At 56.2% G+C, this 24,790-nt stretch overlaps 1 long non-coding RNA gene across 1 annotated transcript in view; it reads right to left on the minus strand.

The window, feature by feature from the left end:
• Positions 1-24,790, minus strand: part of LOC140385690 (uncharacterized) — a 73,574-nt gene that overhangs the window by 7,625 nt on the left and 41,159 nt on the right. The window contains exon 2 of the long non-coding RNA XR_011933427.1: positions 24,171-24,434. This is a non-coding gene — a long non-coding RNA (uncharacterized lncRNA). The remainder of the gene's footprint in view (positions 1-24,170; positions 24,435-24,790) is intronic.

Here is a 24,790-nt window from a genome sequence, read left to right on the forward strand (position 1 = left end):
GCTGAGTGCAAATTGGCTGCTGCATTTCCTTCTTTTAAATTTGTATTTTATTATGAACATGTATCAAAACAGGTTACAGCAAACAAATACCCCGGGAAACATACTTCCCAGCAATTAACTATACAATCTGTACAGATGTTTTCCCTTTTTCACCCCTCCCCCCTACAATGAACAGCTCCTCAAACACGGTCACAAACATCCCCCACCTTTTCTCAAAACCCCCTGCAGAGCCCCTTAACTCATACTTTATCTTCTCTAACCGCAGGAAGTCGTACAGGTCACCCAACTAAGCCGCTACCCCCCCCCCCCCCCCCCCCCAAGGCGATGCCGACCGCCACTCCAGTAAAATTCGCCGCCGTGCAGTCAGAGAAGCGAAGGCCACGACATCGGCCTTCCTCCTCTCCATGAGCACCGGCTTCTCTGAAACCCCAAATATCACCACCAAAGGGTCCGGGTCCACTCCCTCCTCCACTATCCTGGCTAAGACCGCGAAAACTCCCACCCAGACTTTTCCCAATTTTTCACACCCCAAAATATGTGCGCGTGATTCACTGCCCCCCCCCCCCCCCCCCATACCTCTCACACTCATCTGCTGTCCCCTGAAAGAACCCACTCATCCTCACCCGAGTCGTATGCACCCTGTGCACCACCTTAAACTGTATCAGGCTCATCCTTGCACAAGAGGAGGTCCCGTTTACCCTTCGCAGTGCCTCACGCCATACTCCCCAATCGATCTCCCCTCTGGCTTCTGCATTACCTACATCATAACAGTGACCACATCTCAAAAGTACTTAACTCGCTCTAAAGCGCTTTGGGACGTGAAAGGTGCTACAGAAATGCAAGTTCTTTCTCAAGTAACCTATCCCCTTTCAGTGTAACTCAAATCAACCTGGGAAAACTCTTCCCGGTCAGACAGGTGGCTATGAGAATGAAGTAATGGAGCAGAGCTTTGGGCCTCTACAAACACTATGAGCACAAGGTCAGCGACCCCTTTCCCTCCCCCCCTCCACCCCCTGTGTGCTGAGTGTGGCACTGAACAATGATAGGTTATCAGACTTTGCTCAGATACGGTCGAGTATTGTCAGCACAGTTACAATCTGGAAACTGCTACAATCACAACCATTAAAGTGGGTTGCACCAATATACTTTGCAAGATTCACTTGGAAATTAATTTAGACAACAACAATTACTAATTAATAAATACAGGCAAAACTGTACATGTTGTAAAACTTTTAATTTTAACTAAAATATAAAAAAGGGTCACATCAAAACGATATTTAAATAACCACTATCAGCAAGGCAGTATTTGTCCAGTAAATTGTAAATAGCATGGAGCCGTCAAACAAACTCTCTCTGGAATCGGTTTTAGATTTCCCACTCAAAAACAATAGCAGTCATATGATCAAGAGCACGTTCTCCCCGTTTAGGAGAGTGGTCCAAGAAATGGCTGATGAAATTCAACGTGGGCAAGTGCGAGGTCTTGCACTTTGGAAAAAACAATAGAGGCATGGACTATTTTCTAATCGGTGACAAAATTCATAATGCTGAAGTGCAAAGGGACTTGGGAGTCCTAGTCCAGGATTCTCTAAAGGTAAACTTGCAGGTTGAGTCCGTAATTAAGAAAGCAAATGCAATGTTGTCATTTATCTCAAGAGGCTTGGAATATAAAAGCAGGGATGTACTTCTAAAGCTTTATAAAGCACTAATTAGGCCCCATTTAGAATACTGTGAGCAATTTTGGGCCCCACACCTCAGGAAGGACGTACTGGCACTGGAGCGGGTCCAGCGGAGATTCACATGGATGATCCCAGGAATGGTAGGCCTAACATACGATGAACATCCGAGGATCCTGGATTATATTCATTGGAGTTTAGGAGGTTGAGGGGAGATCTAATGGAAACTTACAAGATAATGAATGGCTTAGATAGGGTAGATGTAGGGAAGTTGTTTCCATTAGCAGGGGAGACTAGGACCTGGGGGCACAGCCTTAGAATAAAAGGGAGTCACTTTAGAACAGAGATGAGGAGAAATTTCTTCAGCCAGAGAGTGGTGGGTCTGTGGAACTCATTGCCACAGAGGGCGGTGGAGGCCGGGAGGTTGAGTGTCTTTAAGACAGAAGTTGATAAATTCTTGATTTCTCGAAGAATTAAGGGCTATGGAGAGAGAGCGGGTAAATGGAGTTGAAATCAGCCATGATTGAATGGTGGAGTGGACTCGATGGGCCGAATGGCCTTACTTCCGCTCCTATGTCTTATGGGTTTCCTCCGGGTGCTCCGTTTTCCTCCCACAAGTCTCGAAAGACATATTGTTAGGTGAATTGGACATTCTGAATTCTCCCTCTGTGTACCTGAACAGGCGCCGGAATGTGGCGACTAGGGGCTTTTCACAGTAACTTTATTTCAGTGTTAATGTAAGCCTACATGTGACACTAAATCCTACACACTTATTCTGTGAATTAAGGATCACGCGGGTAAAAGCTCTGATTAGTAAACATCACACACAAACACCTCTCACTGAATATAAGTAAACATCACACACAAACACCTCTCACTGAATATATCTCACTCAATGCTTAACCATTGGATCGAAGGGCAGCACGGTGTGCGCAGTGGGTTAGCCCTGCTGCCTCACGGCGCCGAGGTCCCAGGCTCGATCCCGGCTCTGGGTCACTTGACCGTGTGGAGTTTGCACATTCTCCCAGTGTTTGCGTGGGTTTCGCCCCCACAACCCAAAGATGTGCAGGCTAGGTGAATTGGGTACTCTAAATTTATAGTTAAAAACATTGGATCTAGAATTGGGACTGGATCTAGTTCAAGATCTGGACTTGAACACAGACCAAGATGTGGACCAGGATCCTGAGTTCAATCCTGGTGCATTATTGGGCCTCTGATGAAAACAGGCAGTGGCCTCACCCCTCTCCATCTCTGTAAACTCCCCCAGTCCCCATAAAACTCCCAAATGGAGCTTCCCCAATTCACACTTCCTCAGTAACGTCAATTTTATTCCCCAATCATTAGCAGCTGTGCCCCCAGCTGCCTGGGTCCTAACCTCTGAATTTCCCTCCATAAATCTCTCCTACTCCTCTCCAACTCTCCCCCCTCCCCCTCACTTCTCTCCTCTCCTCTCCTCCCCCCTCCTCTCCTCTCCTCCCCCCTCCTCTCCTCCCCCCTCCTCTCCTCTCCTCCCCCCTCCTCTCCTCTCCTCCCCCCTCCTCTCCTCTCCTCCCCCTCCTCTCCTCTCCCCCCCCCTCCCCCCTCCCCTCCCCTCCCCCCTCCCCTCCCCTCCCCCCTCCCCTCCCCTCCCCCTCTCCCACCCTCCCCCCTCTCCCACCCTCCCCCCTCTCCTCTCCCCTCCCCCTCTCCTCTCCCCCCTCCCCTTCCCCCCCCCTCTCCTCCCCTCCCCCTCCCCCCTCCCCCTCTCCTCTCCCCTCCCCCCTTCCCCCCCTCTCCTCCCCTCCCCCCTCCCTCCTCTCCTCTCCCCCCTCCCCTTCCCCCCCTCCCCCTCCCTCCTCTCCCCCCTCCCCCCTCTCTCTCCCTCTCTCCCCCCTCTCCTCTCCCCTCCCCCCTCTCCTCCCCTTCCCCCCCCTCTCCCTCCTCTCCTCTCCTCTCCTCTCCTCTCCTCCCTCCTCTCCCCCCTCCTCTCCCCCCTCCTCTCCCCCCTCCTCCCCCTCATCCTCTCCCCCCCTCTCCTCTCCCCCCCCTCTCCTCTCCCCTCTCCCCTCCCCCTCCTCTCCTCTCCCTCCCCCATCTCATCTCCTCTCCTCTCCCCCCTCTCCTCTCCCCTCCCCCCACTCTCCTCTCCCCCCCTCTCCTCTCCCCTCCCCCTCTCCTCTCCCCCCTCCCCTCCCCTCCTCCTCTGCTCTCCCGTCCCCCCTCCCCCCTCTCTCCCTCTCCCCTCCCCTCCTCCCCCCTCCCCCCTCTCCCTCTCTCCTCTCTCCTCTCTCCTCTCCCCCCCTCCCCCCTCCCCCTCCCCTCCCCCCTCCCCCTCCCCCCTCCCCCCTCTCCTCTCTCCTCTCGTCCTCTCTCCTCTCTCCTCTCTCCTCTCTCCTCTCTCCTCTCCCCCCTCCCCCCTCTCCCCTCCCCCCTCTCCCCTTCCTCCCCTCCTCCCCCCTCCCCCCTCCCCCTCTCCTCTCCCCTCTCCTCTCTCCTCTCTCCTCTCTCCTCTCTCCTCTCTCCTCTCTCCTCTCCTCTCCCCTCTCCCCTCCCCCCTCTCCCTTCCCCCCTCCCCCCTCCCCCCTCCCTCTCCCTCTCTCCTCTCCTCTCCCCTCTCCTCTCCCCCCTCCCCCTCTCCCCCCTCCCCCCTTCCCCCTCCCCCCTCTCCCCCTCTCCCCCCTCCCCCCTCTCCTCTCTCCTCTCTCCTCTCCCTCCCCCCTCTCCTCTCCCCTCCCCTCTCCTCTCCCCTCCCCCCTCTCCTCTCCTCTCCCCTCCCCCCTCTCCTCTCCTCTCCCCCTCCCCCCTCTCCTCTCTCTCTCCCCTCCCCCCTCTCCTCTCCCCTCCCCCCTCTCCTCTCCTCTCCCCTCCCCCCTCTCCTCTCCTCTCCCCTCCCCCTCTCCTCTCCTCTACCCTCCCCCCTCTCCTCTCCTCTACCCTCCCCCTCTCCTCTCCTCTCCCCTCCTCTCCCCTCCCCCCCTCTCCTCTCCTCTCCTCTCCTCTCCCCTCCCCCCTCTCCCCTCCCCTCCTCTCCCCTCCTCTCCTCTCCCCTCTCCCCTCCCCCCTCCCCTCCCCTCTCCCCTCCCCTCTCCCCTCCCCTCTCCCCTCCCCTCCCCTCTCCCCTCCCCTCTCCCCTCCCCTCTCCCCTCCCCTCTCTCCTCCCTCTCTCCTCCCCTCTCTCCTCCCCTCTCTCCTCCCCTCTTCTCCTCCCCTCTCCCCTCCCCTCTCCCTCCCCTCTCCCCTCCCCTCTCTCCTCCCCTCTCTCCTCCCCTCTCTCCTCCCCTCTCTCCTCCCCTCTCTCCTCCCCCCTCCCCTCTCCTCTCCCCTCCCCTCTCTCCTCCCCTCTCCCCTCTCCCCTCCCCTCTCCCCTCCCCTCCCCTCCCCCCCCTCTCTCCCTCTCCTCTCCTCTCCCCCCTCCCCTCTCCCTCCCCTCTCCCCTCCCCCTCCCTCTCCCCCTCCCCTCCCCTCTCCCTCCCCTCTCTCCCCTCCCCTCTCCCCCCCCTCCCCCCTCCCCTCTCCCCTCTCCTCCCCCCCTCCTCCTCCTCCCCCCCTCCTCCTCCTCCTCCCCCCCTCCTCCTCCTCCTCCCCCCCTCCTCCTCCTCCTCCCCTCCTCCTCCTCCTCCCCTCCTCCTCCTCCTCCTCCCCCCCTCCTCCTCCCTCCCCCCCTCCTCCTCCTCCCCCCCTCCTCCTCCTCCCCCCCTCCTCCTCTCCCTCCTCCCCCCCTCCTCCTCCTCCCCCCCTCCTCCTCCTCCCCCCCTCCTCCTCCTCCTCCCCCCCTCCTCCTCCTCCCCCCCTCCTCCTCCTCCCCCCCTCCTCCTCCTCCCCCCTCTCCTCCTCCTCCCCCCTCCTCCTCCTCCTCCCCCCCTCCTCCTCCTCCTCCCCCCCTCCTCCTCCTCCCCCCCTCTCCTCCCCCCTCTCCTCCCCCCTCTCCTCCCCCCTCTCCTCCCCCCTCTCCTCCCCCCCTCCCTCCCCCCTCTCCTCCCCCTCCCCCCTCTCCTCCCCCCTCCCTCCCCCTCTCTCCCCCCTCTCCTCCCCCTCCCCCCTCTCCTCCCCCCCCTCCCTCCCTCCCTCCCCCCTCCCCCCTCTCCTCCCCCCCTCCCTCCTCTCCTCCCCCCCCTCCCTCCCTCCCTCCCCCTCCCCCCTCTCCTCCCCCCTCCCTCCCTCCCTCCCCCCCTCTCCTCCCCCCTCCCTCCCTCCTCCCCCTCTCCCCCTCTCCTCCCCCTCCCCTCCCCCCTCTGCTCTCCCCTCCCCCCTCTGCTCTCCCCTCCCCCCTCTGCTCTCCCCTCCCCCTCTGCTCTCCCCTCCCCCCCTCCCTCCCCCCCCCTCTGCTCTCCCCTCCCCTCTCCCCTCCCCCTCCCCTCTCCCCCTCCCCCCTCTCCCCCCCCTCCCCCCTCCCCCTCCCCTCCCCTCTCTCCTCCCCCTCCTCCCCTCCCCCCTCCCCCTCCTCTCTCCCCTCCCCTCCTCTCTGCTCTCCCCTCCCCTCCCCCTCCTCTCCTCTCCCCTCCCCCCTCTCCTCTCCCCTCCCCCCCTCTCCTCTCCCCCCTCTCTTCTCCTCTCCCCCTCTCCTCTGCTCTCCCCCCTCTCCCCCCTCCCCTCCCCCCCTGCTCTCCCCCCTCCCCTCTCCCCTCTCCCCTCCCCCCTCTCCTCTCCCCCCCCGTCTCCTCTCCTCTCCCCCTCTCCTCTGCTCTCCCCTCTCCCCTCCCCCCTCTCCTCTCCCCTCCCCCCCCCTCTCCCGTCTCCTCTCCCCCTCCCCTCTCCCCCCTCTCCCCCTCCCCCCTCCCCTCCTCCTCTGCTCTCCCCTCCCCCCTCTCCTCTCCCCTCCCCCCCCCTCTCCTCTCCCCTCTCCCCTCCCTGCCTCTCCTCTCCCCCCTCTCCCCCCTCTCCCCCCTCTCCTCTCTCCTCTCTCCTCTCTCCTCTCCCCCCTCTCCTCTCCTCTCCCCTCCTCTCCCCCCCTCCTCCTCTGCTCTCCCCCCTCCCCCCTCTCCTCTCCCCTCCCCCCTCTCCTCTCCCCCCCTCTCCTCTCTCCTCCCCCGTCTCCTCTCCTCTCCCCCTCTCCTCTGCTCTCCCCTCTCCTCTCCCCTCTCCTCTCCCCTCTCCCCTCTCCCCTCCCCCCTCTCCTCTCCCCCGTCTCCTCTCCCCTCTCCCCTCTCCCTCCCCCCTCTCCCCTCCCCCCTCTCCCCTCCCCCGTCTCCTCTCTCCTCCCCCGTCTCCTCTCCTCTCCCCCTCTCCTCTGCTCTCCCCTCTCCTCTCCCTCTCCCCTCCCCCCTCTCCTCTCCCCTCTCCCCTCCCCCCCCTCCTCTCCCCCCCCTCCTCTCCCCCTCTCCTCTGCTCTCCCCCTCCCCCCTCTCCTCCCCCCTCCCCCCTCTCCTCCCCCCTCCCCTCTCCCCTCTCCCCTCCCTCCTCCCCCCTCCTCTCCTCCCCCATCCCCCCTCTCCCCTCCCTCCTCTCTCCTCTCCCCCCTCCCCCCTCTCCTCTCCCCCTCCCCCCTCTCCTCTCCCCCCCTCCCCCTCTCCTCTCCCCCCTCCCCCCTCTCCTCTCCCCCCTCCCCCCTCTCCTCTCCCCCTCCCCCCTCTCCTCTCCCCCCTCCCCCCTCTCCTCTCCCCCCTCCCCCCTCTCCTCTCCCCCCTCCCCCCTCTCCTCTCCCCCCTCCCCCCTCTCCTCTCCCCCCTCCCCCCTCTCCTCTCTCCTCCTCCCCCCCCTCCTCCTCCTCCCCCCCTCCTCCTCCTCCCCCCCTCCTCCTCCTCCCCCCCTCCTCCTCCTCCCCCCCTCCTCCTCCTCCCCCCCTCCTCCTCCTCCCCCCCTCCTCCTCCTCCCCCCCTCCTCCTCCTCCCCCCCTCCTCCTCCTCCCCCCCTCCTCCTCCTCCCCCCCTCCTCCTCCTCCCCCCCTCCTCCTCCTCCCCCCCTCCTCCTCCTCCCCTCCTCTCCTCCTCCCCCCCTCCTCCTCCTCCCCCCCTCCTCCTCCTCCCCCCCTCCTCCTCCTCCCCCCCTCCTCCTCCTCCCCCCCTCCTCCTCCTCCCCCCCTCCTCCTCCTCCCCCCCTCCTCCTCCTCCCCCCCTCCTCCTCCTCCCCCCCCTCCTCCTCCTCCTCCCCCCCCTCCTCCTCCTCCTCCCCCCTCCTCCTCCTCCCCCCCTCCTCCTCCTCCCCCCCTCCTCCTCCTCCCCCCCTCCTCCTCCTCCTCCTCCCCCCCTCCTCCTCCTCCTCCTCCCCCCCTCCTCCTCCTCCCCCTCCCCCCTCCTCCTCCTCCCCCCCTCCTCCTCCCTCTCCTCTCTCCCCCTCCTCCTCCTCCCCCCCTCCTCCTCCTCCCCCCCTCCTCCTCCTCCCCCCTCCTCCTCCTCCCCCCCCCTCCTCCTCCTCCTCCCCCCCTCCTCCTCCTCCCCCCCTCCTCCTCCTCCCCCCCTCCTCCTCCTCCCCCCCTCCTCCTCCTCCCCCCCTCCTCCTCCTCCCCCCCTCCTCCCCCCCTCCTCCCCCCCCTCCTCCTCCTCCCCCCCTCCTCCTCCTCCCCCCCTCCTCCTCCCCCCCTCCTCCTCCTCCCCCCCTCCTCCTCCTCCCCCCCTCCTCCTCCTCCCCCCCTCCTCCTCCTCCCCCCCTCCTCCTCCTCCCCCCCCCCCCTCCTCCTCCTCCCCCCCCCTCCTCCTCCTCCTCCTCCTCCTCCCCCCCCTCCTCCTCCTCCCCCCCTCCTCCTCCTCCCCCCCTCCTCCCCCCTCCCCCCCCCTCCTCCCCCCCTCCTCCCCCCCTCCTCCCCCCTCCCCCCCCCTCCTCCCCCTCCCCCCCCCCTCCTCCCCCCTCCCCTCTCCTCCCCCTCTCCTCCCCCTCTCCTCCCCCTCCCCCCTCTCCTCCCCCTCCCCCCTCTCCTCCCCCTCCCCCCTCTCCTCCCCCTCCCCCCTCTCCTCCCCCCCTCCCTCCCCCTCTCTCCCCTCTCCTCCCCCTCCCCCCTCCTCCTCCCCCCTCCCTCCCTCCCCTCTCCCCCCTCTCCTCCCCCTCCCCCTCCCCCCTCTGCTCTCCCCTCCCCCCTCTGCTCTCCCCTCCCCCTCCCCTCCCCCTCCCCTCCCCCCTCTGTTCTCCCCTCCCCCCTCTGCTCTCCCCTCCCCCCTCCCCTCCCCCCTCTGCTCTCCCCTCCCCTCCCCCCTCTCCCCTCCCCCCTCTCCCCTCCCCCTCCCCTCCCCTCTCTCCTCCCCCTCTCCTCTCCCCTCCCCCCTCCCCCTCCTCTCTCCCCTCCCCTCCTCCTCTGCTCTCCCCTCCCCCTCCCCCCTCTCCTCTCCCCTCCCCCCCTCTCCTCTCCCCTCCCCCCCTCTCCTCTCCCCCCTCTCTTCTCCTCTCCCCCTCTCCTCTGCTCTCCCCCCTCTCCCCCCCCCTCCTCCTCTGCTCTCCCCCCTCTCCTCTCTCCTCCCCCGTCTCCTCTCCTCTCCCCCTCTCCTCTGCTCTCCCCTCTCCCCTCTCCCCTCCCCCCCTCTCCTCTCCCCTCCCCCCCCTCTCTCCCGTCTCCTCTCCCCCCTCCCCTCTCCCCCCTCTCCCCCTCCCCTCCTCCTCTGCTCTCCCCTCCCCCCTCTCCTCTCCCCTCCCCCCCCTCTCCTCTCCCCTCCCTGCCTCTCCTCTCCCCCCTCTCCTCTCTCCCCTCTCCTCTCCTCTCCCCTCCTCTCCCCTCCTCTCCCCCCCTCCTCCTCTGCTCTCCCCCCTCCCCCCTCTCCTCTCCCCTCCCCCCTCTCCTCTCCCCCTCTCCTCTCTCCTCCCCCGTCTCCTCTCCTCTCCCCCTCTCCTCTGCTCTCCCCTCTCCTCTCCCCTCTCCCCTCTCCCCTCCCCCCTCTCCTCTCCCCCGTCTCCTCTCTCCTCCCCCGTCTCCTCTCCTCTCCCCCTCTCCTCTGCTCTCCCCTCTCCCCTCTCCTCTCCCCCGTCTCCTCTCCCCCCCCTCCCCCTCTCCCCTCCCCCGTCTCCTCTCCCCCCCCTCCCCCCTCTCCCCTCTCCCCTCCCCTCCCCTCTCCTCTGCTCTCCCCCTCCCCCCTCTCCTCCCCCCTCCCCCTCTCCTCTCCCCTCTCCCCTCTCCCCTCTCCCCCCCCTCTCCCTCCGCTCTCCCCCCTCCCCCTCCCCCTCCCCCTCCCCCTCCCCCTCTCCCTCTCCCCTCTCCCCCCTCCCCCTCTCCTCCTTTCCCCACGTCTCTCTCTCCCTCTCTACACCGTCCCTCTCCCTCCCCTCTCCCTCTCCCTCCCTGCTCCCCCTTTCCTCCTCTTATCTCCCCTCTCCTCCTTCCCCCTCCCCTCCCCCTCCCCTTCTCCATGTGCCCGACAATCCTCCTCTCTGCATCTTACCCCCTCCCCGTCACTCCTCTCCCCGTCCCCTCTCCCCCTTTCCCTCTCTCCCACTCCCCATGCCTGACACTCCTCCTCTCTGCATCTTCCCCCCTCCCCGTCACTCCTGTACTCCCCTCTCCTCCTTTCCCTCGCCCCATTTCCGATTCTCCTCCACTTCCCCTCTCCAACTTTCTTGCTCCCTCTCCGAATTTGCTCCTCTCTGCCCGTTCCCCCTCTTTTGACTCTCCAACTCTCCCCCTCTGCCCTTTCCTCTTCTCCTCGCTCCCCTCCATCTCTCCGACTCGCCTCTCCACCTTTCCGACCTTCCTCTCCTCTTCTCTCCCCTCTCCACCTCTCTCCCTCCTCCTCTTTCCCTCTCCCCTCTTCAATTCTCCATCTGAAATGAAATGAAAATGAAAATCGCTTATTGTCACAAGTTGGCTTCAAATGAAGTTACTGTGAAAAGCCCTAGTCACCACATTCCGGCGCCTGTTCGGGGAGGCTGGTACGGAAATTGAACCGTGCTGCTGGCCTGCCTTCAAAGCCAGCGATTTAGCCCTGTGCTAAACAGCCCCTGATGCAGCTAAAGCATCTCTCCGCTTCTCGTCCTCTCTCCCTCCTCCTTCCCACCTCTCAGATTCTCTCCCCCTTTAAGTTATTCTTTAAACCTGCCTTTTTGATCAAGCCTTGGCTGTCCTTATGTGGTTTGCTGTCACATTGTCTGATGACGCAGTCTCTCGCGTCTTTAAGGCAGTTTAGACGCTACATAAATGCACGGTGCGATGGGAGCTTCTCCCCATCTCTTACATTTTTAATCTCCTCAGCCAGGTTTCCCCTTCCTGCTGCGATTTCTATCCAAGGAGCTGCACAGAAATAAGTTCCACTCTGGAGGATTTTATTTGAATTTGAAAGCACTTTTCACGAATTTTGTTTGTCACAACCAAACTGAATTTCATTTCATTTCATTCAACTGATCAGAATTTGAAGAAACCGCATTAAAGATTCAATTGCAAATTATAGCAAGTGTTTCAGTGACGCTGGAATCTTCCCTTCGGAAGCTGGGGGAAAACCCTGTGGCTAATGATCTCACAGCTGTAGCACATGTTCACACACACACAAAATAGGTACACACACACTAACACACACAAAATAGGTACACACACACTGAGACACACCCACACTGAGACACACCCACACACAGACACACCCACACACAGACACACCCACACACAGACACACCCACACACAGACACACCCACTGACACACACCCACTGACTGACACACCCACTGACTGACACACCCACTGACAGACACACCCACTGACACACACACGCACTCAAAAAGGTACACACACACACTGACACACCCACACACTGACAGACACACACACACAAATAGGTACACACACTGCCACACACACAAAATAGGTACACCCACACTGACACACAAATAGGTACACACACACACACTGACACACACACTGACACACACACTGACACACACACTGACACACACACTGACACACACACTGACACAGACACACACACACACTGACACACACACACACACACACTGACACAGACACAGACAGGCACTGACACACACACTGACACAGACACAGACAGACACTGACACACACTGACACAGACACAGACAGACACACACACTGACACAGACACTGACAGACAGACAGACAGACAGACACAGACAGACAGACACACACACAGACACACACACAGACACAGACACACACACACACACACACTGACACACACACAGACAGACACTGACACGCACACTGACACACACACACACACACTGACACACACACACACGCGCACACAAATCGGTACACACACTGCCACACACAAAAAATAGGTACACCCACACTGACACACAAAAATAGGTACACACACACACACACTGACACACACACACACACTGACACACACGCGCACACAAATCGGTACACACACTGCCACACACAAAAAATAGGTACACCCACACTGACACACAAAAATAGGTACACACACACACATGGACGCACACACACACACTGACACACACATACTGACACACACATACACTGACACACACATACACTGACACACACATACACTGACACATATGTCATGATATACAGACAGGCAGCTAATGGACACAGAGAACAGGACATGACCAATGAGCAGGCAGGACACTCAGGGGTGGTATCTCACTATAAAAGGCACGAGGCACTCACACTCCGCCTCTTTCCACTCTCCCTCAATGCCAGCAAAACTAAAGAGCTGGTAATTGACTTCAGGAAGCAAAGTACTGTACACACCCCTGTCAGCATCAACGGGGCCGAGGTGGAGATGGTTAGCAGCTTCAAATCACCAAAAATCTGTCCTGGTCCACTCACGTCGACGCTACCACCAAGAAAGCACATCAGCGCCTATACTTCCTCAGGAAACTAAGGAAATTTGGCATGTCCACATTAACCCTTACCAACTTTTACAGATGCACCATAGAAAGCATCCTATCGGGCTGCATCACAGCCTGGTATGGCAACTGCTCGGCCCAGGACCGCAAGAAACTTCAGAGAGTCGTGAACACCGCCCAGTCCATCACACGAACCTGCCTCCCATCCATTGACTCCATCTACACCTCCCGCTGCCTGGGAAAAGCGGGCAGTATAATCAAAGATCCTTCCCACCCGGCTTACTCACTCTTCCAACTTCTTCCATCGGGCAGGAGATACAGAAGTCTGAGAACACGCATGAACAGACTCAAAAACAGCTTCTTCCCCACTGTCACCAGACTCCTGAATGACCCTCTTATGGACTGATTTCACTAACACTACACCCTGTATGCTTCATCCGATGCCAGTGCTTATGTAGTTACATTGTATATGTTGTGTTGCCCTATTATGTATTTTCTTTTATTCCCTTTTCTTCTCATGTACTTAATGATCGGTTGAGCTGCTCGCAGAAAAATACTTTTCACTGTACCTCGGTACACGTGACAATAAACAAATCCAATCCAATCCAATCCAATGAACATCTACAGAGTGAGTCAGGGTGTATGTACAGTATCACACCTCCAGCACATGGCTAAGAGCTAGTCTGATTCAGTCAGACAGAGTAACCACACTTAGGTTAGCAGAGAGTCGAACTGTGCTACTGGTTCAATAAATCAGATTGAACCAACTTCAAGGTCTGGAGTATCTTTTGGTTAAAGCTGCATCCAGTTGCAGCCTGTGTTATCCCAGAGTACATAACATATCATGCTACCAGGAGACTGCTTAATCTAGGTGGTTTACCTCAGTCCGTTCCGTGACGACCAGCGAATGTATCCCGGCACCATGGAGAAAATTCAGGCTCCTCCCCAGCTCAGGACCTCTGGCAATCTCAGTGCCAACTGGCGGACATTCAAGCAAAGGTTTCTGCTGTACATCGAAGCTTCAGACCTCGTGGGTGTGTCCGATGCAAGGAAGATCGCGCTTCTCCTCTCAACAGCGGGTGATCAAGCCATTGAACTCTTCAACTCTTTTCACTTCATCGAAGACCAGGACAAGACAAAGTTTCAGACCATCCTGGACAAGTTTGACAGTCACTGTGAAGTGGACACCAATGAAATCTTCGAGCGCTACATATTCAAACAGCGTCTACAAGGTAAAGATTAATCTTTCAACTCCTTCTGAACTAACCTCCGCCTGCTAGTGCTGTCCTGCAACTTTGGTGATATTGCTGACTCCATGATCAGAGGCCAAATCGTTTTTGGAGTTCACTCTGATCCTCTGAGAGAGCAGCTACTGAAGATCAAGCATATGACCCTGCCAGTCACGACTGAAACATGCACAGTGCATGAGCACGCAAAAAATCGCTATGCCCAGTACAAATAGGCTGAAAATGAGAAACTTGCCTCCCTCGAGGCAGAGTGTGCAGGCCATCTCCCGGATGCAGCGCCTCAGCATTGATGAAAGCGGTAATTTTGCGCGCTTTTCCCGAGGCCCAACGCATGCGTGATGCGAACAGGATAATGAAGCGACCAACACCCGCACTGCGTATGTGCGACGACGCGCAGAGTACATAACACATCAACACACACTGACACGGACAGCACGGTGGCGCAGTGGTTAGCATTGCTGCCTACGGCGCTGAGGACCCGGGTTCGAATCCCGGCCCTGGGTCACTGTCCGTGTGGAGTTTGCACATTCTCCCAGTGTTTGCGTGGGTTTCGCCCCCACAACCCAAAGATGTGCAGGCTAGGTGGATTGGCCACGCTAAATTGCCCCTTAATTGGAAATAACGAATTGGGTACACTAAATTTATTTTTTTTAAAACACATGCACACACTGACAGACACACACTGACACGCACACAGACATATGCACACACATACTGACACACAAACACGCACATACTGACACACACATACTGACACATATACACGCACACACAAACACGCACACAAACAAACACACACACACAAACACGCACACACACACAAACACGCACACACAAACAAACACGCGCACACAAACAAACACGCGCACACAAACAAACACGCGCACACAAACACGCACACACAAACACGCACACACAAACACGCACACACAAACACGCACACACAAACACGCACACACTGACACTGACACACACTGACACTGTCACACACACTGATACATGCAGACGGTGGCACAGTAGCACACTGGTTAGCACTGTTGCTTCACAGCGCCAGGGACACTTGTTCGATTCCCGGTTGGTCACCCTGTCCCAATGCAGGGCAGCACGGTAGCACTGTGGATAGCACAATTGCTTCACAGCTCCAGGGTCCCAGGTTCGATTCCGGCTTGGGTCACTGTCTGTGCGGAGTCTGCACATCCTCCCCGTGTGTGCGTGGGTTTCCTCCGGGTGCTCCGGTTTCCTCCCACAGTCCAAAGATGTGCAGGTTAGGTGGATTGGCCATGATAAATTGACCTTAGTGTCCAAAATTGCCCTTAGTGTTGGGTGAGGTTACTGGGTTATGGGGATAGGGTGGAGGTGTTGACCTTGGGTAGGGTGCACTTTCCAAGAGCTGGTGCAGACTCGATGGGCCGAATGGCCTCCTTCTGCACTGTAAATTCTATGATGTGCAGAGTCTGCACATTTTCCCCTTGTCTGCGTGGGTTTCCTCCGGGTGCTCCAGTTTCCTCCCACAAGACCCGAAATACGTGCTGTTAGGTAATTTGGACATTCTGAATTCTCCCTCTGTGTACGGAGTGTGGCGACTGGGGGATTTTCAGTCACTTCATAGCCATGTTAATGTAAGCCTACTTGTGACAATAATAAAGATAATTTATTTCACACAAGCATCCACACAATAAGCACAAGCACGTACAGACAATAATGCAGACACGCGCACACACGCACACACTGACACTCACACACACCGACACCCAGACATACATTGACACAAACGCACAGACACGCACACAGATACACAATGACATACACACTGACAGAAACACACACACAAGCACACAAACACATGCACATACACAGACGCATACAGACACACAGACACACTCACACACTCAATCACAGACTCACCCATACACACAGACATATTCTTACACACACATACAGAGACACTCGCTCGCATACGTGTGTTTGGAAGAACCTCGAGTGAAGGCAGAAAAAAGACACGTTTGAACAGAGTCCACCAGCTCGATAGTTCAAAAAACGAAAACTCATTAGTTTGGTTTCACTTCTTTATTTGGCTGGATTTTGCAGTGATTCGGAGCAAAGTTACTGATATACCAGTGACAGATAAGCAGCAGCCGAACTTCAGCCTTTCGAGTTCCTGCCTGACAACAATGTGTTCCACTCAAAATACTAAAAATGTCCCAAGCTGCTTCACAATCGGACAATAATTGCCACTGAAATGATGTGGCGACGCCGGCGTTGGACTGGGGTGAGCAGGTTTTAGGGACACTTGTAAAAGGAGGGGAGAGAAAAGGAGAGGGGGACAGAGGTTTAGGGAGGAAATCCCAGAGCTGAAGGCCCAGCTGAAGGCAATGATGGAATGGTTAAATTTGAATGCGGTTAGAAGTCAGAAGTGGAGGAGCATGGCGATCTTGGGGAGATGTAGGACTGGACGAAATTATGGAGATGGGGGGAGCTCGAAATCTACAGAGGTGTTGGGGGTTTAGCCAATCAGAGCTGGGCGGGGGGGGGCGCTTGTGCTCCGAAGCACCACTCGGGAAGGCCATGGCTTCTTCTGGAAGGACTGGATTCATGGAGCAACCGAGGCCACAGGTAAGTAATGTGTGGTGGGTGCAGGGAGGTTAGCAACAAGGGTAAGGGGGTGGGTCTCAGCAAGCCCCCTCCCACCGTCCCCCGTCCCCATGCCTAGTCCCTCATCACGTACTGACTTTTTTAAAATTAATTTACAGGATGTGGGCGTGGCTGGTTAGGCCAGCATTTATTGCCCGTCTCTAGTTGCCCTTCAGAAGGTGGTGGTGAGCTGCCTTCTTGAACCGCTGCTGTCCCGGAGGTGTAGGTACACCCACTGTGCTGTTAGGGAGGGAGTTCCAGGACTTTGACCGAGCGACAGTGAAGGAACGGCGATATATTTCCAAGTCAGAGCGGTGAGTGACTTGGGAGGGGAACCTCCAGATGGGGGGGGGGGGGGGGGGTTCCCAGGTATCTGCTGCTCTTGTCCTTCTAGATGGTAGTGGTCGTGGGTTTGGAAGGTGCTGTCTAAGGAACCTTGGTGAGTTCTGCCTTCAATCAAGATTTAAGCATATATTGTAATTCATGTTAAAAATGTGGTTTGAAGTAACCTTGTTAGGTCTGGTAATGCTCAATATTAAACAGCACCCCAACCCCACCGTCCCCTCTCCAAATATTCAGCCCATACCTCTGCAACGATGACGGCACAACACTGACTTCGGAACAAAACTTTGTGCTTGCCTTTGCAAAATGTGAAACCCTTGTTAAATTGAGCAACACATGTCTAAATAGTGCACACACATCGCCAGCGCCCAGTGACAGTTTCAATTACTGTGCTGTAAACAATCTGCTTTGTGTCTTTCGTCATTCCTGCTTAGTGAAGCGTGTCAACACTGCCAACAAATACACAGTTCAGTACTGTACCTCCGCACACTCTGAGCCCACACTGGCAGAGTGAATCCATTTGGGAACAACTGAATTCGAATCTGGGTAGAATTTGCCAGTTCTCCAGGAATTGGGAATCCCTTCCCAGGTCAATGCTGGGACGTTCCCGGGTGAATGCTGGGACGTTCCCGGGTGAATGCTGGGACGTTCCCGGAACGCTGCTGGGACATTCCCGGAACGCTGCTGGGACATTCCCGGGACGTTGCTGGGACATTCCCGGGACGCTGCTGGGACGTTCCCGGGACATTGCTGCGACGTTCCCGGGACATTGCTGCGACGTTCCCGGGACATTGCTGCGACGTTCCCGGGACATTGCTGGGAGGAAGATTATGAAAACAAAATTGTGGATTTTCCCAAAAAATTTTGAACCCTCCCGTTTACTGAATTTTAAGATGTGGAGGGGGTGATAATGAAGAAAAACCTGTTTCACCAGCAGTCAAAATTAATCCAGTTGGGTTCCAAAGAGTCCATTCCATTTATAACTGGCTGTGGGAAGGAACTGGGTATATGGTGTGTACCAAAGGCAGGGTTGTGAGTGGGTGAGGGGGGCGGGGGGGGCGTTGGCCATATGAGGTAAGCTCAGGAATGCGCCCATCCACATTCTCCCCACGTCTCTGGGGTTTCACCCCCATAAAACCCCAAAAAATGTACAGGTTAGGTAGATTGGCCACGCCAAATTGCCCCTTAATTGGGAAAAAATAATTTAATGGCATAAAACGCCGCTGTTCCCATGTCGCCGTGGGGACGTAGCCCCAGAATTGGAGAATCCAGCCCAAGGAGCCTCTCCCCGTGTCTGCGTGGGTTTCACCCTCACAACCCAAAGATGTGCAGGGTAGGTGGGTTGGCCACGCTAAATTGCCCCTTAATTGGTAAAATAAAATAATTGGGTACTGTAAATTTATAAAAAGATTTTTTAAAAACATGCATTGTGTGTCAATGCAAAGAAGGAGGAACAGGATTTTAATTTCTTCTGCACTTCAATCCACTCATTTCATAGAATTTACAGTGCAGAAGGAGGCCATTCGGCCCATCAAGTCTGCACCGGCTCTTGGAAAGAGCTCCCTACTTAAGCCCACGCCTCCACCCATCCCCGTAACCCAGTAACCCCACCTAATCTTTTTGGACACGAAAGGCAATTTAGCATGGCCAATCCATCTAACCTGCACATTTCTGGACTGTGGGAGGAAACCGGAGCACCCGGAGGAAACCTACGCACACACGGGGAGAACGTGCAGACTCCACACAGACAGTGACCCAAGCCGGGAATCGAACCTGGGACCCTGGCGCTGTGAAGCAACTTCCAAATTGAAATTAAATAAATGCTTGGAATACTTTTCTTGTCATCTCACTTGCAAATCATTACGATTTAAACAGGGAATAAATATAAGATAAAAGCAAATTACTGCGGATGCCGGAATATGAAACAAAAACAGAAAAGATTGGACAATCTCCGCAGGTCTGACAGCTTCCGTAGAGAGAGAAGGGAGCTAACGATTAGAGTCTGGATGACTCTTTGTCAAAGCTGCTCAAATGTAAGGTTGCTGTAGATTCCGCCAAAGCTGCCACATTGACCAAGCAGGTAGGAAACAAAGGTGAGGTTTTATTTACCATATTGTGGTAAACCACTGTTGCACCTATATTAGGTGATGTAAGGTAGGACCTGTATGACAGGTTCGCCGGTAGCCCCTGCCTGCTGGCTCCGTCCAGTAGGAGTATAAATATGCATGTCCTCTATTCAGCAGCCATTTTGCCAGCTGCTGTGGGAGGCCACACATCTTACTGCAATAAAGCCACAGTTGTATCCAAACTGAGTCTTTGCACAATTGATTGTGCATCAATTTATTGCAGTAAGATTTTCTAGAAGATGGACCTCCGAATCAAATCAAAGCACTCAACACAATCTTCACTCTGTTAGGCTTCCCCGCCTACATCCACAGCGACAGGGGATCCTCACTCATGAGCGATGAGCTGCGTCAGTTCCTGCTCAGCAGGGGTATCGCCTCCAGCAGGACGACCAGCAATAACCCCCGGGGAAACGGGCAGGTAGAGAGGGAGAACAGGACGGTTTGGAGGGCCGCCCAACTGGCCCTACGGTCCAGGAACCTCCCAGCCTCTCGCTGGCAAGAAGTCCTCCCTGATGCACTCCACTCCATTCGGTCACTACTGTGCACCGCTACAAATAACACACCCCATGAACACCTTTTTGCCTTCCCCAGGATGTCCACATCCGGGGTGTTGCTCCAGACTTGGCTCGCAGCTCCAGGACCGGTCCTGCTCCGTAGGCACGTCCGAATCCACAAGGCGGACCCATTGGTGGATAGGGTGCACTTGCTCCATGTCAACCCCCAGTATGCCTATGTGGCGTACCCCGATGGCCGCCAAGATACTGTCTCCCTCAGGGACTTGGCACCAGCAGGTTCCACTCATACACACTTCTCCGGACCGGTGCCACCCTCCCCTCCCCTCCCCGGCACTCCCACCATTAACCCCACCAGGACCATTCCTCCTTCCCCTACCCACGCAAGAAGAAGAAGAGGATTTTGGCACACTCCCGGGGTCACCCGACATCAGGGCAGCATCGACGTCGCCAGCATCGACATCGCCACCACCGCTATTCGCTCCCAGCGGAACGTCAAGACACCAGACCGGTTGAATCTCTAACTGGCACCGGACTTTCAAAAGACACTTTTTTTTGTCTCCTAATAAAACACTGTACATAAATTCACTACTGTATATAGTTCTCCACCACCCCAGTCGGACTCATTTTTAAACAGGGGGTGAATGTGGTAAACCACTGTTGCACCTATATTAGGTGATGTAAGGTAGAACCTGTACTACAGGTTCGCCGGTAGCCCCTGCCTGCTGGCTCCGCCCAGTAGGAGTATAAATATGCGTGTCCTCTATTCAGCAGCCATTTTACCAGCTGCTGTGGGAGGCCACACATCTTACTGCAATAAAGCCACAGTTGTATCCAAACTGAGTCTTTGCACAATTGATCGTGCATCACATATACAAGATCTCCACTCCCCCAAAGGCTCTCCCTCCTCGACCTGCACCCAGGTGAGGGTTTTCGGACTCGTGATCTAATCCCCTGTTTAGGGGAAGCCCCACCTTCTCGTTACCGGGGAGTTGGTATTCAGTGGCGGTGATGGGGAATCTGATAGTCCGGATACAGTGACCTCCACGAGGGTTATAACAGTCGTCACTAGAAAAGGGAGGAAGAGGTGAGCAGGATTTTTTGTTTGCTGAGGATTGTTAGTTCTGTTGACCACGACAAATGCCCCTTGAGCTACAGAGGGCGAATGTCAGCTGATGTTCCTGCTTCTAATTAATATCCAGTTACCCCGAATGGGGAGGGTGCGTCAGCAACCAGAACAGCAATTTGCATTTATATAGTGCCTATAATGCAGTGTTGCATTGTTATACTATTTGCAAAGAGCTGGGAACTAATGGTCGTGTGAAGATAGGTGGCGGGGTGCCTCATTCATTGTGACACTGCAGTTACCTGCCCAGTAATAATGTATCAACCTATTAGCCACATAGAGAGCAGCAAGAAATACAATCAAAACTCCAGGGCTTGGAGTCTAAAGTGTGACTGTTTGTAACGAATGGAAACCGGAAGACATAACATGAAGTAAAATGTCCCGAAGCCCTTCACAGGGGCCATCACCAAATAAAATTCAACACGGAGCCACTTAAAAGAGATATTAGCACTGGTTAATATCTCATCTGCAGCAGGGGCGGCATGGTGGCGCAGTGGTTAGCACTTCTGCCTCATGGCGCCGAGGTCCCAGGTTCGATCCGGGCTCTGGATCACTGTCCGTGTGGAGTTTGCACATTCTCCCTGTGTCTGCGTGGGTCTCACCCCCCACACCCCAAAGATGTGCAGGGTAGGTGGATTGACCATATCTTTTTATTAAACAGTAAAAAATATATCCAAGGCCAAACGATACAAACACTAATTTTGTGTTGGAGAAACAGGGTACCCTCCGCTCAGTACCAATGTATGGGGGGCGGGGGGGATACTCTGATTATTAAAACAGTTCACAACACGTTTCTACAAATAACAAATGGTACAAGCACTAAACTTTGCGCTGGGGAGACCAGATACCCTCGCCTCTGGACAACAGAAGGGAAGGGGGGGGTGGGAAGAGAGGGGAAAGGAGGGTGGTGGGGAGGGAGGGCCCAATAGGGCACTGCCTGAACTATCTACAGAGGCAGATAAACAAAGAACCATCAATTATGAAGCCAGGAATCCCCCAGAGGGGGTGAGGGGAGACACAGAGTCGGGCACGAGTGAGACCCGCAGCCCGCGACAGAGCGTCTCGTGCACCCTGCGCTCCCGACACTGGGCGGCTGACGGCCTTGAGACATTCGCCCTCCGGGCCCAAGTCCTCCACCACACGAAGTGTGGCGGACGACACGGGCCCATCAACCAACCCAGGTCCTGCTTTGATCCCGCCACCGGAACCATCGACAGGCGGGATCTCCTCAGGCTCCTCCCGGGGTCCCGGGCCAGCAGGAGGCGGTGGAGCAGATGCCTGCTCTGCCCCCGCCGCCTGGACACCGGAAGGCCCAGGTTCTCCTCAGGCTCCTCCCGGGGTCCCGGGACAGCAGGGGGCGGTGGAGCAGATGCCTGCTCTGCCCCCGCCACCTAGACACCGGAAGGCCCCAAAAGTAACTCCGGAAACAGGCCCAGGATGGTGGCAGAGGTGTCCGAAGGAAGCGGTTGGGACAGAGGGTCTTGCAAACTATAACCCGCTGAGAAGCGAAGAAGCAGGGGGTTTAATCGCTGACCCCCTCCCCTGAGAAATTGAATGAGTCCGGGTGCTAAATTGTGCTGGGTGGAACGGGCCCTCTAGGGTGCCGTCCGACCCTGAAGCACCCTGCTCAGGGGGGCAGCGGCAGCCTCCTCACTATCCCTCCGCCTCTTTTCTTTCGGGGACTGGGCGTGACATCTATGGAAAAGAACTTGGATTGACGCCGTTTGCGGGGGAAGAGGGTCACACACCGGGGAGACCTCTATCTCTGGCGACCCCTCCGGGCGGACTCCTTGTCCCTCAATGCTTCTCAGGCTAAATTGCCCCTTAATTGGGAAAAAAATAATTGGATACTTTAAATTTATTTTAAAAAAACATCTCATCTGAAGAAACAATTTATAGAAGGGGCCGGAAAAACAGGTGCTCAATTTAAATCCCTCGACCTTGAGCAGAGCAAGGGAAAGTTTGGAATGGGGGGGGGGGGGGGTAATTGGTTATTTATCACTAAATGAAGCAAATTCCGAGGAGCCAGTGGCGAATCACGAGGTGCATCAGCCCAAAAAAGTACAATCCTTGCTCGCGTTTTTTGCCATCAAAGTGCTTTGCATCGAGCCGAGGGATTAGAGGTGAATGTTAGTCATCATGTTGTAAATTGTGTTTTTTTTTCACTCCTTGAGGTTTTGGTTAATCCCCTGGACGTCAACTTGATGTACTTGAACTTCTTATCTGAAAGAGGCAGAGTGGTGAGCCAGAGGGGTATTAACTGGCACCTGGTCTTCCCTCTTTGTGAACACCGTCAGGGGTTATTGATCCTCTACCTGACAATGCTAAGAACAGGCCGCTATTGTTAGGATAATACCCTAAACAGGCTCCTGTTTTGTGCACAGGGTAAACAGGAGGCACAGTCAGTAAGGGTGAGCTGTCGGAAATCAATACCCCACTTGCTGCACTGCCAACAGTGAACCTGCTATTGATTTAAACTCCTTGTGTTAAAACAGAAAGCATTTATTTTGTAGTCACGTACCAAAAACTTTTGTGTTTCACTCCAATGGTCCCCCCCCCCACCACCCTGAGCAGGTTCAGCTTGCGGCTTCCTGGCAGCTGTGTGAGCCCCAGGGGCCGGCAGCTGGTGGCATCAGCACGAGTTTCATTCTCTGCTCAAACTGCTCCAGGTCTCTCTCTGTTGGCTGGTTGCCCACTGTAAAGATGTGGAGAGCTGGAACGCAAACACACACACAAAGCCGACCATGGGTGTATTAAATGCATTAACAGAAACTGTTAGAAACACTCGGCAAGACTGGTGAAAAGTCACAGATCTGAGCCGTAAACGCTGGCGGAATTTCCCACTCTGGCGTCTCCGTCCAGCGGCGGCTGGGAAAGTTCGGCGTGAATCCCACAGGACAGCGGGATGACGGAATCTTCCATTCTTCAGCCCATTAATTCTGCATCTGCAAGGAGCACAGCGAATCCGGAGATGGGGTGAGCAGGGGGTCACCCGCCCTGTCATTACCTGATGGGGTCAAAGGTCCTGCCGCCATATTTAAAAGGAGCCCAGACAGTCACCCATTGCAGAGCCGGAGCTCCGCATTACTCCCCCTGTGTCTTTGCAGTCGCAGCTCATACCAGAGAGGTTAGGTGTGAGAAACCATACCACTGTTGTGTTCTGTGATCTTGTCGTTGCAATGATGTACGCAGAACCAACATCCAGTTGTTTAACTAGAAAGATGATTTATTAACAAACACTGGGAAAGATGACTAACAGATTGCTATCCAGACAAAGGCTACTAAACATATTCCGCAAGTTCTCAAGTGCAACTATCCTCTCATACCTCTTACTACCAACTGCTCGGTACTCAAGTCATGTGATGTATCTCTGACACCACCAGCTGGTTGGAGGTCGCATTGCTAACTATCTACAGAACAGTGCACAGGCATATCACCACAACCATGAGACATAATAATAATCTTCATTGTCACAAGTAGGTTTACATTAACACTGCAATGAAGTTACTGTAAAACATCCCTTGTCGCCACATTACGGCACCTGTTCGGGTACACTGAGGGAGAATTCAGAATGTCCAATAAAGAAAGTCTTTCAGGACTTGTGGGAGGAAACCAGAGCACCCAGAGGAAACCCATGCAGAGACGGGGAGAACGTGCAGACTCCACACAGGCAGTGACCCAAGCCGGGAATCGAACCTGGGTTCTGGAGCTGTGAAGCAACAGTACTAACTACTGTGCTGCCCAACATACGAGGGCGTCTCCAGCATTGCCTTTCCCTCATCTCTAGATGGGAGCACCGCCAAGGATACAGCCATGTTCAGGCCATTGCTCACCATTTCAGTGTTCCGTGTTCACCGGCATCTTGACCTGGAGCCCCGGCTGCCTCTTGCTGCTCAGGCCCTTTTCCTCATGGCCCTGTGCCAACTGGTGGTGACAGGTCCGCCTTCTTCTCATCTGGATAAGGAGCATTACCAAGGCAAGGGATGCCTGCATCATTGAGGCCTCAGTAGGCGTGTGCACAAATTGGGCATATCTATCCGAGGGAAAAACCGATGATTGGAGCGATGTAAGAAAGGAAAACTGCAAATGGAGGAAATCTGAAATAAAAATCAGATAAGAATTGGTTTTTAGCAGAGATGTTTTGCCAAAACCTTTGCTGTCAGGTGAGTGGATACGGAGGTCACATGAAATGAAATGAAAATCGCGTATTGTCACAACTAGGCTTCAAATGAAGTTACTGTGAAAAGCCCCTATTCGCCACATTCCGGCGCCTGTTCGGGGAGGCTGTTACGGGAATTGAACCGTGCTGCTGGCCTGCCTTGGTCTGCTTTCAAAGCCAGCAATTTAGCCCTGTGCTAAACATGCTGGGAGTCTCGGACAGTACAGATGAGTTGATGGGGCAGGCGAGGAACATCGGAGCCCAAAGGCTATTTGAAGTAATTCATTGTCAACA

The sequence above is a fragment of the Scyliorhinus torazame genome, chromosome 1 (genome assembly GCF_047496885.1).
Source record: "Scyliorhinus torazame isolate Kashiwa2021f chromosome 1, sScyTor2.1, whole genome shotgun sequence".
NCBI classification, from domain to species: domain Eukaryota; kingdom Metazoa; phylum Chordata; class Chondrichthyes; order Carcharhiniformes; family Scyliorhinidae; genus Scyliorhinus; species Scyliorhinus torazame.